Source organism: Erinaceus europaeus, chromosome 20, assembly GCF_950295315.1.
Source record: "Erinaceus europaeus chromosome 20, mEriEur2.1, whole genome shotgun sequence".
NCBI lineage: Eukaryota > Metazoa > Chordata > Mammalia > Eulipotyphla > Erinaceidae > Erinaceus > Erinaceus europaeus.
In genome coordinates, this window is record NC_080181.1 from 33,539,722 (window position 1) to 33,552,652 (window position 12,931).

A 12,931-nucleotide genomic window follows, 5' to 3' on the forward strand; every position below is an offset into this window, starting at 1 on the left:
GTAATAATTTAAAAATCATGCATGCCAGGCTAGCTTCACAGCGGGAGACAGATGACCAGGGACACAAGGCTGAGCAGAGAAGCAGTATTTCTTTATATTCATGAGCGAACGGTTCAAAAAACTAATCTAATCTAATCACAACCCAATTTTGTCTTGCCTCTCTTTCCTCTAGCAGCAGAGTCGGGAACTCAGGAAGTACGTAGGATAGGGGGTGGGGAGAAGCAAGAAGCGCGAAAAGGCAAGGACTAAACCAAAATCTCCCGGAGGCAGGGGGAGTGAGACCAAACCAACGTAACAGAATGACCATGTAAATAGACCACAACGTCAAGCAATGTAACAGAAGGGATCCCAGAAGCAGAACTAGAAGCATACCAACAATTCCCCCTTTTCTTTTTAACTAATTGACCATAATATCAGGAGTGTGGGGTGAATAGAAACCTATATGGTACAGGCATTTTCAAAAAAGAAACTGGCACAAACATGGAGGAACAAGTAGGCAAGCAACAAGAACCAGTGTGATGCCAAGGGAAGGCCTGAGGGGAGCGTTTCTTGCCTCTGTGGGCAAGGATTTATCAAGCTAAAGATATTTTCTGCCTCTGTGGGCTTCTCTTGCCTCTGGGGTGTTTCTTGCCTTGACGGGCGTTTCCTGTCTCTGTGGGCATTGCCTAGCAAGGAGGGGGAGGTATGGCCTATAGAGTCCCAAGACATATGGCTGCAGTCAGTCTTTGAGAAACCCAGCAGCACAAAGGGAAGCTGCTGCAGAGTTGTGCAAAATGTCCAAGAGGTGTACCAGTGAGTCCGATAGAAGTGCCAGTCCAAAGCAGATGTCCACGGGAGAAATGCCGGGGGGGGGGGGTGAAACTTTGCATGAGAAAGGTCAGCCACTGGAATTCCGCTTTTCTGTAGAGAACTTGACAGCTGCAATTTAATTAGTTGTGAAAAAAAACTTGTAACAAGTTAGAAGTTTACTATAATTGATAGCATGCCCTCTTCTGGAAATCTGAGTGTGATGTGTGGACACCTAAACACCAATGGTTGGGTCTGTGAGAGGCCACAGGAGCAATTCCCTTAGCAGGACCCAAATGCAAGGGCCCGGGGAGCTTCTTGTTCCTGCATGCAGAGCAACTTTGCATGGGACACTCATGCATGCCCTTTTCTGGAAATCTGAGTGTGATGTGTGGACACCTGAACACCAATGGCTGGGTCTGTGAGAGGCCACAGGAGCAATTCCCTTAGCAGGACCCAAATGCCATGTGTCCCTGATCATCTGTCTCCCACCACGAAGCTAGCCCAGCCCTGAAGTCTGACTGACACATGCAGTAAGATGATCCTCCACTTTATAGCAAAGTTTTCATGTAGAATTTAGGAACTCAATGACAATCCTGCGTGGAAAATCCCTCAATATGCCACAATACCACCACCACTCCTTGCCCAGGAATGCACCCTAGGAAATGTTATTTGCATGACTCCTGAGCAGCTCCCTACCTGTCCAAGGCTGATGGTGCCAGTGTTGAGGTGCCTGAACAGATAGAGAGCAATGTACCCCCCCCCAACACACACACACACAGACACACACAGAGAGACACACACAGAGACACACACACTGGCATTCAGGAATCAGGGCTCTGATGAACCATCCCTGTTCCTAGCACACTGAGGTTGGGGTAATCATGGTGTCTAAGAGGTGGCAGAAAGGAAGATCTGCAAGAGAGGGAGCTGCTAGTTCTATATTGTCTCTCTGTCACAGATCCTGCATCAGTTTCAGTCCTGGCCTGATGCCCCACCTCTGAGACATCAGACACAGAGGAAAAATGGACCTGACTTTCTTCCAGACTCTTGAATCATCAGGGGCTCTAATATAATATAGAAGCCTCTGTGGGAGGCAGAAGAAAATAGCATAATGGTTCAGAAAAAAAACATCACGCCTGAGGCTCTGAGGTCCTTGGTTCAATTTCTAACACCACCATAAACCAGAGGTGAGCAGTGGTCTGCTCTATCTCTCTTTTGATCTAAATTTCTTTCTCATTAAAATACAAAATTTTTTTTAAAAAATCTTCTTCAGAGGCATATAGAATTCTGGTTTAGAACTGGTGTCTCTGAAATTGGTAGAAGGTAGATTTGAGCAGAGGATTATGCCAACATAGGGAATGGGTCAAGGAAACAGCTCAGATCAGCAATCAAGGAGAAAAATCAAGGCTCAAGAAACACCTAGAGAAGGAGTTTTTCCAACCAGACCAGCAACACTGATTGGTAGCTAAGCATTGTAGAAGGCACCAAAGTGAAAGTTATTATATCTCTCCCCAGGAGCTTAGTGTCTACTTGGAAAGATGAGGTTGACTATCTGGGCAACACTTAATAAGCTCTGTCAGCATGGAAAGAGTCTTGAATTGCCAAACACCCTAAGAAAGATAGAAGTGTTGGAGACAGATGGATGAAGGCTAAGAGAAGAAATAAAGAGGAATAGACTGATTGGTGTCATTTTAAAATAATAAATTTTTGAAGGCTCCTCACAGACATGGAGAATGGTTAGGTTGAAATCCAGAGCCAAGAGCTGGTCTCTCCATTCAGCTGGACTTCAGTAGAGTCCATAGCAATAATGAGAAGGTAACGTGGTGGAGTGTCCATGGCCTCACAGAGAGGCCTTCAGGTTCAGAGCAAAGACTGTGTTTGACAGAAATGAGGAAAAAGGTTATCTGGGGAAGGTGAGAAGGAGGAGTAGGTGGATAGGAGTAACACGAAGGAATGTGGTGTCCATTAGAGAAGTAAGAATGGAGAAGGTGGGAAAAACTTCTTGGTCAAAGGAAAGTTTGAGGAGAAAACCTCACTCTGGACTCAAATAAAGCTGAGGAGGGAAGATGAGGTAGGGATGAGAAGACCATGTCATGATATAGAAGGGGCTTGTGCTTCTGTTTTGAACTCACAGAATGAAAGTCTGGGAATGGCAGGGACAGCCCTGAAGCCACAGCTGGAGGGCTTTGGGGGCTATTTCTGGCACACATTTAACCCCCAGACTCTCTTTCTTGGACCCCTCCACACTTAATTCTCAACCAGCACACAAAAAGCCCTTGTGCAGGAGTTGTAAGAGATGCCAATTGCATCTTTATTCCGTTGCCTCTCCCTCCACCCCTTTCCCAGAGCCTTGGCATGAGCTTCACTCCACCAGGTGCAGGGAACAAAGAGGGGCCTGGGACCAGTGGGGGCCAGAGGTCAGATGGGAAGAGCCCTTATTCCTTCTGCCTCCTTTCAAATTCACCCTCTCAAGGCCACTACTCAGACCTCTCCCCTGGTCCATTGGTCCTGTCCTCAACTTTTGCCTGCCCCTTTTATCACAAATTCTTATTTGTCCATTTTTTCCCCTCTTCTCTTCCTCTCTAGCCCAGTCCTTGTTGGGTTTCTGAGTGGTATGGAAACTTAGAGACAGATCAGATTTATTCTTGGTAAAAACATCCACAACAGAAGGGACCACAACAACAAGTTTCCATGGTGCTTGGACACAAGATAAACACTCCATAAAGGAGAGATTACGGGACTCAGTCAGAAGACCAGACTCCAGCCCTGTCTCAGTCTTCCAACAGAGTATTCCTAAGGAAACTATCCGATGTCCTTAAGCCTCCCTGGGTATTCTACAAATGTGTACTAAGTACTTATTGTGAGCCAAGCATCCTACTAGGTACAGGATGCAGATATGGTTCCTTTCTGTCTTCCCAGGCCTTGCATTTAATGACCAATAGAGCAGTACAGAAGGAAAGAATGGAGGGGCCAGGTGGTGGCACACCTAGCTGAGCACACATGTTACAGAAGGAAAAGAGTGAGCCAAGGGATTAGCACAGTAGTGAACCCAAAGTAGATGCTGAATGAAGGCATCCATTGCACATAAGGTATACCAGAAGACCTGCCACAAAACAATAGGACACTGTTGCTATGACTTTGTTTAAAACTAAAAGATGGTTCTAAACCCCATCATGTTTGCAGCCCAGTGTCTATACCTAAGTGATCAGAAACTGGAGGACAATGTGAGAGAGAGGAGCTTCCTCCACACAGGAGTCAGAATTGCCTGCTATGGAAGGGGAGGGGCTATATGGAGGAGTAGGTGTATGTGCTTGAGAAGGGTGGCTTCCTGTGCTAGTGTGGGAGAAATAGATAAGCTAGGATGGAGGCTACTTGGGAAAGGAGGCTTCATCCAGAGCCCAGATTTCTGCAGGTGTAGAAGCTACTCTTCCTTTGTCGGGAACCCACTTAGAAAGGCCCATGGATGTAGGCGTGGTTGGGGAAGGTCTGGGCAAGAGGGTTTTGTGAGAGGAAGCCACTGGAGTCCCTGAAAAGAGACTCAGTGGGAACTGGAGACAATGAGCTGACAGAAGGAGGAATGTGGGGGGGGGGGGGGTGCAGGGAGACAGAGGGGCAGGCTGCCTTGACAGGCCACTTTCCTGGCAACTTCCCAAGGTTAATCAAGGGGCACTGAGAGGCCTCTATGACATTCCAACAAGAGGGAGGCTGGTCTGAACAGAGCATTTGCTGTGGGGAGAAGGGCGCCTTTCTCTGCCCTGGGCCACTGCTCCTTTGTAGAGATTCTTTGAGGCATGAGCTCCATGAGAAACCCTGGAGCCAAGGGAGCCATTCATCTCACAGGCAAATCACCTCCCCTTGGCCGATGGGGGTCAGCTGTCTTTGGACCCTTGAGATAACAGGATATGGAAAAAAATGTCTCTAGGTGGAAGACTGGATGGAGTCTGTATCCTATGAATTATGGGCATTTAGAGAAGGGTCTAAGGGGAGGAAAGAGAGAAGGCTGAGCATCAACTAAAAACCAACTAATCGAATTGGTGTATTGCACCAAAGTAAAAGACTCTGGGGTGGGTGGGTGGGAGAATACAGGTCCAAGAAGGATGACAGAGGACCTAAAGGAGGTTGTATCATTATATGGAAAACTGAGAAATGTAATACATGTACAAACTATTGTATTTGCTGTATGTAAAACATTAATTCCCCAATAAAGATATTTAAAAAACACAAAACCAACTAATCTTTTCAGGAGAGGAAGGAAGAGGATTTTACTGGAGAAAATGCTGACACTTTGCACAACCAGAGCCCTATGTCTAAGGTGAAGGGTTTGGCCTAAAAATGCCAAGATTATGGGACCAGGTGGTGGAGTGCCTGGTTGAACACACACATAACAGTGCACAAGAGCTCATATTCAAACCCCCAGTCTCTACTTGCAGGAGGGAAGCTTTGTGAAAAGTGAAGCAGGACTAAAGGTCTCTCTCTCTCTCTCTATTTCTTTCATCTCCTTTTCCTCTCTCAATATGTCTCTGTCCTATCAAATAAATACATATATATATATATATATATATATATTTTTTTTTTTTTTTACTAGATCAGTGCTCAGCTCTGAATGATGGTGTGGGGGAATTGCATCTGGGACTTTGGAACCTCAGGCATGAAAGTCTCTTTGCATAACTATTATGTTTTGCATAACTACTATGCCATATATATATATATATATTCAAATAGTTCTAAGGTTTCAGGGCCAGTAAAAGGGCACACGTGTTACCATGATAAAGAACCTGGGTTTTGAGTCCTGAGCCACCACATGGGAGACTCTACAGGAAGACGTTTCATGAGCCATTCAGTGCTGCTGCAGGTGTCTCACTTTCTTTCTCTTCCTGTCTGTCTCTCACCCTCTATCTAAAGGTAAGAGAGCTTTACTGCTCCTGGCTGATTCTCTTCAGATAGAGAGACAGAGACAGAGAGATATCATAACACTAAAGCTTCCCCCAAGCACTGTAGGGGCACAGGCTGGGACGCAGGACTGGACATGCCTCTTTTTGTCTTTTTAAAATTTATTTATTTATATTGTTTGTGTAATATTTTTATAATATATAAATATAAAAATATTTATATATTTTTATTTATAAATAAAATTTATGTATATTGTTTCTTGCATATACACAGTTTCACTGCTTCTGCACAACTTTTCTTTTTACACAAGAGAACATGTGAGTAACACCACTGCGTTAGATCTTCCCCTAGTTCTGTGAAACTCCCATGGGATATTGGGGATCCATCCTGGGTCTCTATCATGGAAAGGCATGCCCACTACTGGTGAAGCTATCTCTTGGGTCCCTGCTTATTCATTTCGGGGGAGTGAAGGAAATATCAGGGAACCACTAAGCATTGGAATCTGCAGTGTCACTGATGGAACTGGGGACTTCAAGCACACAAAGTCCTGGGATCACCACTGAGCTAGCTCCCAGCCCACCGCCCTCTTCACTGCTCCTAGGGGTAGCTGTCAGCCATGTTCTCACACATCACAAAGCTAACACATGAACCCCCAATTCACACACACATGGGCTGTTGCTCTCCTACAGCATAACCCCCAGCATGGATTCCTTAGAACAGTGCTCTCTTCTTACCTAAATCAGGTACCAAAAAGAATTAGCCTCATGAATTCTACCTTCCCCAAATGCCCTCTAACTCCAATGTCCAGGATGTGCAAGGCTTTGCCCTAGTTCTCCTCTCCAGCCTACCCAGCTCCCCATCCCTACCTGTTACAGAAGCTAGGAAACAGTGACCAGTAGGTGGCACCAGCAGGAACCTCTTAGAGCCAGGATTGATATTAATGAGAAATCCACATTCTGGGAGGTGAAGTGGTCATGATGCGGGTGATTGACTCTCCTTACTGCATTTGGAACCCAGTGAATAGGTCAGCAAGAGCACCAAGCTAAGGAAATCCACCCCAAAGAGAGAGGAGACAGAGGACCGGAGCTTGGCAACCCCACAGAAGCTGGGTGGCTGGAGATGAGTGACAGAAAAAGGGAGGAGAGCAGAAAGCCAGCTCCTAAGGTCTGCATGTATGTGTTGTTTGTGCTTTGTGTGCATGTGTTCTTGTGTTTGCTTGCACACTTGAGTGTCATGTGATTGTTCTGATTGGTAGCCTGTGTGCAATAGAAATTTAAAAAATACTTGTATGAATAGGCTTGCAAATTTAGATGTGTGTGTGTTGTGGTGTGTGTGTGTTGCATTTCAGGGAGGACTGAAGGTGAAACCAAGCAAACTGGACTCTGCAACAACGGTTTGATGGGCACCACACACACCACAGGCTCTCCACACCACACACATGCATATATACACTCCAGGGACATACACACACTCTCTCTCACCACCCACACAGATAGGTGCTGTGCGCCACGTCCAGACCTGCCCACCCACACACTTTTGCACATCTATATAGGCCCTTCAGAACCACCGAAGCACATATAGATGCAGCCAAGACGCCTGCTGATGCCCTGGCACACTACAGCCTTGCACACTCACTTTCGCACAGTTGGTGCCTTATTGATAAAGTCATGTGACCCCATAAAGGGTTAGATGGGTTAGCAGGGAGGAGCTGGCAGAATACTAATGTCTAAGTCTCTAGGGAGTCAGAGAGAGAAGTGTGTGGTCTGAAAGCTCCCTTGTCTGAGCAGTAACCTGCATTACCTCAGCACTGCAGTCAGCAGACAGTGCCCCAACCAGCAGAGACCTGAAGCCTGACCAGTAGGGACCTGGGGCCCAGAGAACAGTACTCAGACTACAATAGGAAGTTGGAGCTCCCTTGTCTGCAGCCAAGAGTCAGATCCATTCAATCTCAAAGTTCTTTGATTTTTGTAGTCTCAGAAATAGAAGCTACAGAGAGCTGCCTCTCAAAACTGTTATGAAGATGAATTAGTGGAGGCTTATGAGCTTCTAGCACTGTGCCTGCACCTACTGGAGGACACACTGGTGATAGGTATTTGACAGTACCCTCATTACCAACCCCATAAACCTCCTAAACAGGACGTGAGAGTCTGTACAGAATACAAGGTTTTGCACCACATTAGGTGACTATGGGCAGAAGCTCTAGATTCAAGCCTCCACTGTCTGGCTGCGCCACGGAGGAGAGAGAGGAGGTCTGGAGCAAAGAGGGAACACAAATCTTTATTCCTGTAGGCACCTCAGAGTTTGGTGAGAGTGCCTCCATTCGGGCCACGTGGAGCTAGCAAAATGACCACCTCCAGCTAAGTGCAGCAACCCTCCTCAGCATCAGCAGGTGAAGAGGCTAAGAGAGCGAGGGGCGGAAGAAGAAGGGCTTTTATGGGTGAAAGTTGGAACGTGATTGGCTAGGAAACAAGGCACTCAGAGATAGAATCACAGCTCTTGCTGGAATGGGAAGGGGGAGGAGTAAACAAGACACTCCAGGATTATAGTATCAACTTTTGCGGGGAATTGACAATGCCCTTAGGGGACAACTTGGTGGATGTGTCTGCACAATTTCCCAGCACTCCACCATGCCAAATTTTAGCTCAAAGACCTAGGCAGATCACCTACTCTATCTAACTCCCAAGTTCCCCTATTGTTACTACTATTTCCTTGGAATGATAACAAGAATGATAACCATCACTAATTGAGTTTCTCACATGTCAAGCCCTGTTACAAAGTATTCACACAGGCCCAAACTCTGAATCTTCATGACATGAAGAGGAATAATCTGTTATCTTTTCCCAGTTCATAAGAGAGGCAATGAAAAGAAGTTCCCTATGATAACCTGAATGGTAGGCAGCAGAGACCTGCCTCCAGAGTCCATGTTCTTAACCTTGACCCTGCACAGCCTCCTTCCCAGTGAGCTATATGCATTCTGTGACATCATGGGAATAAAAGTAGTTGGAGGCTGCAGAGCATTACACACACGTTAGGGTACATTGTTATGCATCCCTGCCTGGTTCATGCTATGAGTAACTGCATCAGAAGTGAGAACTGAGATGAATACAGGAAGCAGGATGGGACCATCTGGACTGGCACATCACACCAAGAAGAGAAGAAAGGGGAGAGAATTCACTGAAAAGAGTGAGCAGTCCTGAGCACTCTTGTGTGACTCTGGACTCTTCGTTAGTCCATCAACTACTAGCTTGGAGGTCACACTACTTTGTCAAGCATTAAGATTCATCTCAACTCTCCTTGAGATGTCCCTCTTGTTTCTGTGTCACCAGCTTCTTTCCCCTCTGTACCCTTCGTCACCCTTCATCAACCACAGTCTCCAAGGTAGAACATGCCCCCAGTCTGTGACATCTCTGAGAATTGCTGTTGCAGAAGACGTGTAGTTCTAGCATGGAGCATCCTTGACCAGAAGTGGTGTCAGAGGCAGGAGAGATGACATAATGGTTATGCAAATGAATTTCATGCCTAAGGCACAAGAGTCCCAGGTTCAATCCTCTGAACCACCGTAAGTCAGAGCTGAGCAGTGCTCTGGTAAAAAAAAAAAAAAAAAATGCTGTCAACCTAGGAGATACCTACAGGTTAGAGAAGAGCAGGACGTGAGGACCAAGAGCTTGACTTGTCATGTGCTTCTGGAAGAGGAGCCTTCTGGACACTCTGCTTGCCTCCCAAACCGATGGGACCTATTTCTCCATGAGAGGCAGCTCTGAGTTTCAGAAAAGACTCATTTCATGTGATAAGCAAGAATCCCATCTGTCTGGAAGCCCCCATGCTCCTTGTCCTTGGTTGGCTGCCACATAAGACACATCAGCCACTAACCAGGTAGGTAGGGTCCTTCAAAGCCCTCACTCCAACTCCACCTCTTCCTTTTCACTTGCCATAATCTGCCCCAGCCTATTGCCTCCTCCCAACTCCTCCTGACTGATAATGATAAATTCATTAGGACATAATTCTTTTCTTGTGTTCCTCAAGCTGGCAAAATGAACCCAGGCATTTAATCAGAGTGACTGTGAGCCTGACCCCTTTAACAGAGCAGTGAAGGCTCCAAACACTCTCCATTTGTTGTGGTCTTTGGTCCATCTCCTGTCAAGTTCCCCTACTTCTCCATTTGAACCCTCTGACTGCCTAAGAATAGATTCTCTTTGAAACTCTAAGAGACAAGATTCTTAAGGGACAAAATTAGGGTGCTTGGAGAGCCTGTGAGGAACTTCTGCTGATGAGCCCCAGGATAGCTTAGGCTTTAAAGAGTTTTCATTGTAACTGGAGAGATAGCCCTGAAGTAGTATATGGAACTTTCCTGTCCAAGAACCCAGGTTCAAGCCCCAGCAATGCAATAAGCCAGAGGTGAACACTGTTTGAGTATTTCTCTACTTCATAAACATTTTTAAGCTTTTTAAAAATATTTATTTATTCCCTTTTGTTGCCCTTGTTGTTTTATTGTTGTAATTATTGTTGTTGTCATTGTTGGATAGACCAGAGAGAAATAGAGAGAGGAGGGGAAGACAGAGAGGGGGAGAGAAAGATAGACACCTACAGACCTGCTTCACTGCTTGTGAAGCGACTCCCCTGCAGGTGGGGAGACGGGGGTTCTAACCAGGATCCTTATGCTAGTCCTTGCACTTGGCACCACGTAGCTTAACCCACTGCACTACCACCCGACTCCCCTTCATAAACATTTTTAAAGGCTTCAAATGTAGTTTCAGTGGCTTTCCCAAAAGATTTGTCACTGTCCCCTATTTTCTCTAATCCTGCAGAGCCACTGGCAGCAGCCCTTCTCCTTACATTAGTCACAGGGGGACAGGAAGTCCCATTACTCACTTTTCCTCTTTATAGACCTTTGCCCTGAACTGCTTCCTCATTTCTTCTCTCCTTGTCCTTCCATTCCTTACACCTGTTTCTCCAAACACTGCCCCCCCCACCCACCTGCTTTAGAATAATCTGGAACACTGATAAGTAAGGATGAAGACTTGGGCCTCCCCCTTAAACACACAGGCTCTTTGAAATATAACTAAAATATGCCTACTAGCTATGTACAAAATGGATACCCCTCCAACTCTTCATCTGCACTATTCCAGCCTTTAGGTTCATGATTAGTCAACAGCTTGGCTTCATTGTTTAACTCTCTTTTCAGCCACCAGGTTCCAGATGCTAGCATGATGCCAACCAGACTTCCCTGGACAGACAACCCCATCAATGTGTCCTGGAGCTCTGATTTTCCAGAACTCCACCCCACTAGGAAAAGAGAGGCAGACTGGGAGTTTGGATTCTGTCAGTGCTCATGTTCAGTGGGGAAGCAATTATGGAAGCCAGACCTTCCACCTTCTGCATCCCACAATGACCTTGGGTCCATACTCCCAGAGGGATATGGAGTTCTGGTGATGGGAATTGTGTGGAGTTGTACCCCTCTTATACTATGGTTTTGTCAGTGTTTCCTTTTTATAAATAAAATAATAATAAAAAAACAAAAAAAAATAGACCCGCTTTAGAACTTTCAGAATGGGAAGCTCTCAGGCAGGACTCCAGTGCACATTCTGGGCAGTGCCTCCTAGTGGCCAGATCTCTTAATGCAGACCAAAGTACAAAACCATGTGGCTTTCCCATCAGTCTTCACTCAGAGGAGTACAAGTCCTCATACTCACCTATGCTAGGACATCCGGTTTAGGAGATCCTCCCTTACCCACTTTCCCACTAACCTATCATGAGAGCTTTGCAGGCCAATTTGCATGAGTGTCTCGGTTTCCTTATCTCTCAAATGGTGCTTGATTCTTATTCTTTCTCCTCCTAGTTATGCTGTGGTTCAAATGAGAAGTGAAACGTTAAAGCTTGTGGAAAAACTAGCAGTACAACAGAGGTGGTGTGTGTTTTTATTGTTATGCGAGAGATTCATAGGAACAAAAGATCTTTCAAGAGATCCTGCTCCCATGTGACAGATCAGCAAGGGCAAGAAAACAAGAAATGTGGTCTCCTCTGGTGCCTGTCAAACAGTGACTTCTATCCTCAGGTCTGGTCCTGAGATCAGTGAGGACAGAGGGCTGAGTTGGTCTCTTGAGTTCTAGGAAGAACACCATGCATTCTCTCTAGTGGGTCACCTGCCCAGCACACCCCAATCTGTCTGCCTCTAGGCCACCAGCCCCATCAAGGACAGTGGCCTGGCCCCCTATGTCAGCTCATTGCCTTCTAATTACTCTCCACACACTCTGGTGCCAAGCCCTCCAAGCAAATTACAATGGATTCTTCACTCCTCCTGGATCAATGCCATCAACCCTGCACTGGAAGAACAAACTCCAGGAAGCTAATGACCCAAGGCATAGCCCAGCAGAAACATTTACTTTGTATGTGTATGTACATTTGTGGGAATGCATGTACACTGAACATGCATGCTCACATACATGAAGCCACAAAATCACACATATTCATGTATACCTGTACACACTGATGTGCAGACATTTGCACAGGCAAACATGTTTGCACACATATATTCACACATGCATGTGCCTAAGAAGGCATGTAAATTAGTTTATTCATGGAATGCACTGTGTGACACAGTCACATGTAGATGCATACATAGTTTACTGTACACACCCAAATGCTGTCATTTACCCCCATATGTGTAAGGAAAAGTTGTCTGCCTCATACCTGGAGGCACACACAGCTAGAAGAGATTGTTGGAATTTTTTTTAGATAGAGATAGAGGACAGCATGGCCAAAAAAGAGAGAAGAGACACTATGCTCTGCTCCACCATCCATGGAAATTTCCTCCAATGCCATCCACCATTCTTCTATGTAGTACTGGACCTTGAACCCAGGTCCTTGAGCATGGTAAGGTGTGTGCTGTACCTGATGAACTATTGTAAACCTCTGAATCTTGATTTATTTAGTTAGTTATTTGTTTTTTTTTCATTATCTTTATTTATTTATTGAATAGAGACAGCCAGAAATTGAGAGAAGGGGGAGAAAGAGGAGAGAGATAGACATACACCCACAGCACTGCTTCACCAATTGTGAAGCTTTCCCCTTGCAGATCTGGACAGGGGGCTTGAACCTGGGTCCTTGTGCATTGTAACATGTGCAATCAACCAAGTGTGCCACCACCCAGCCCCTTTTAGTTGGTTATTTGTGAGAGAGAGGTGATAAAGAGCAATGCAGAGAAAAAGCAACCAGAGCACTTTCTCCCTGGCATGTCCTGTGCTAGGGATTGAAT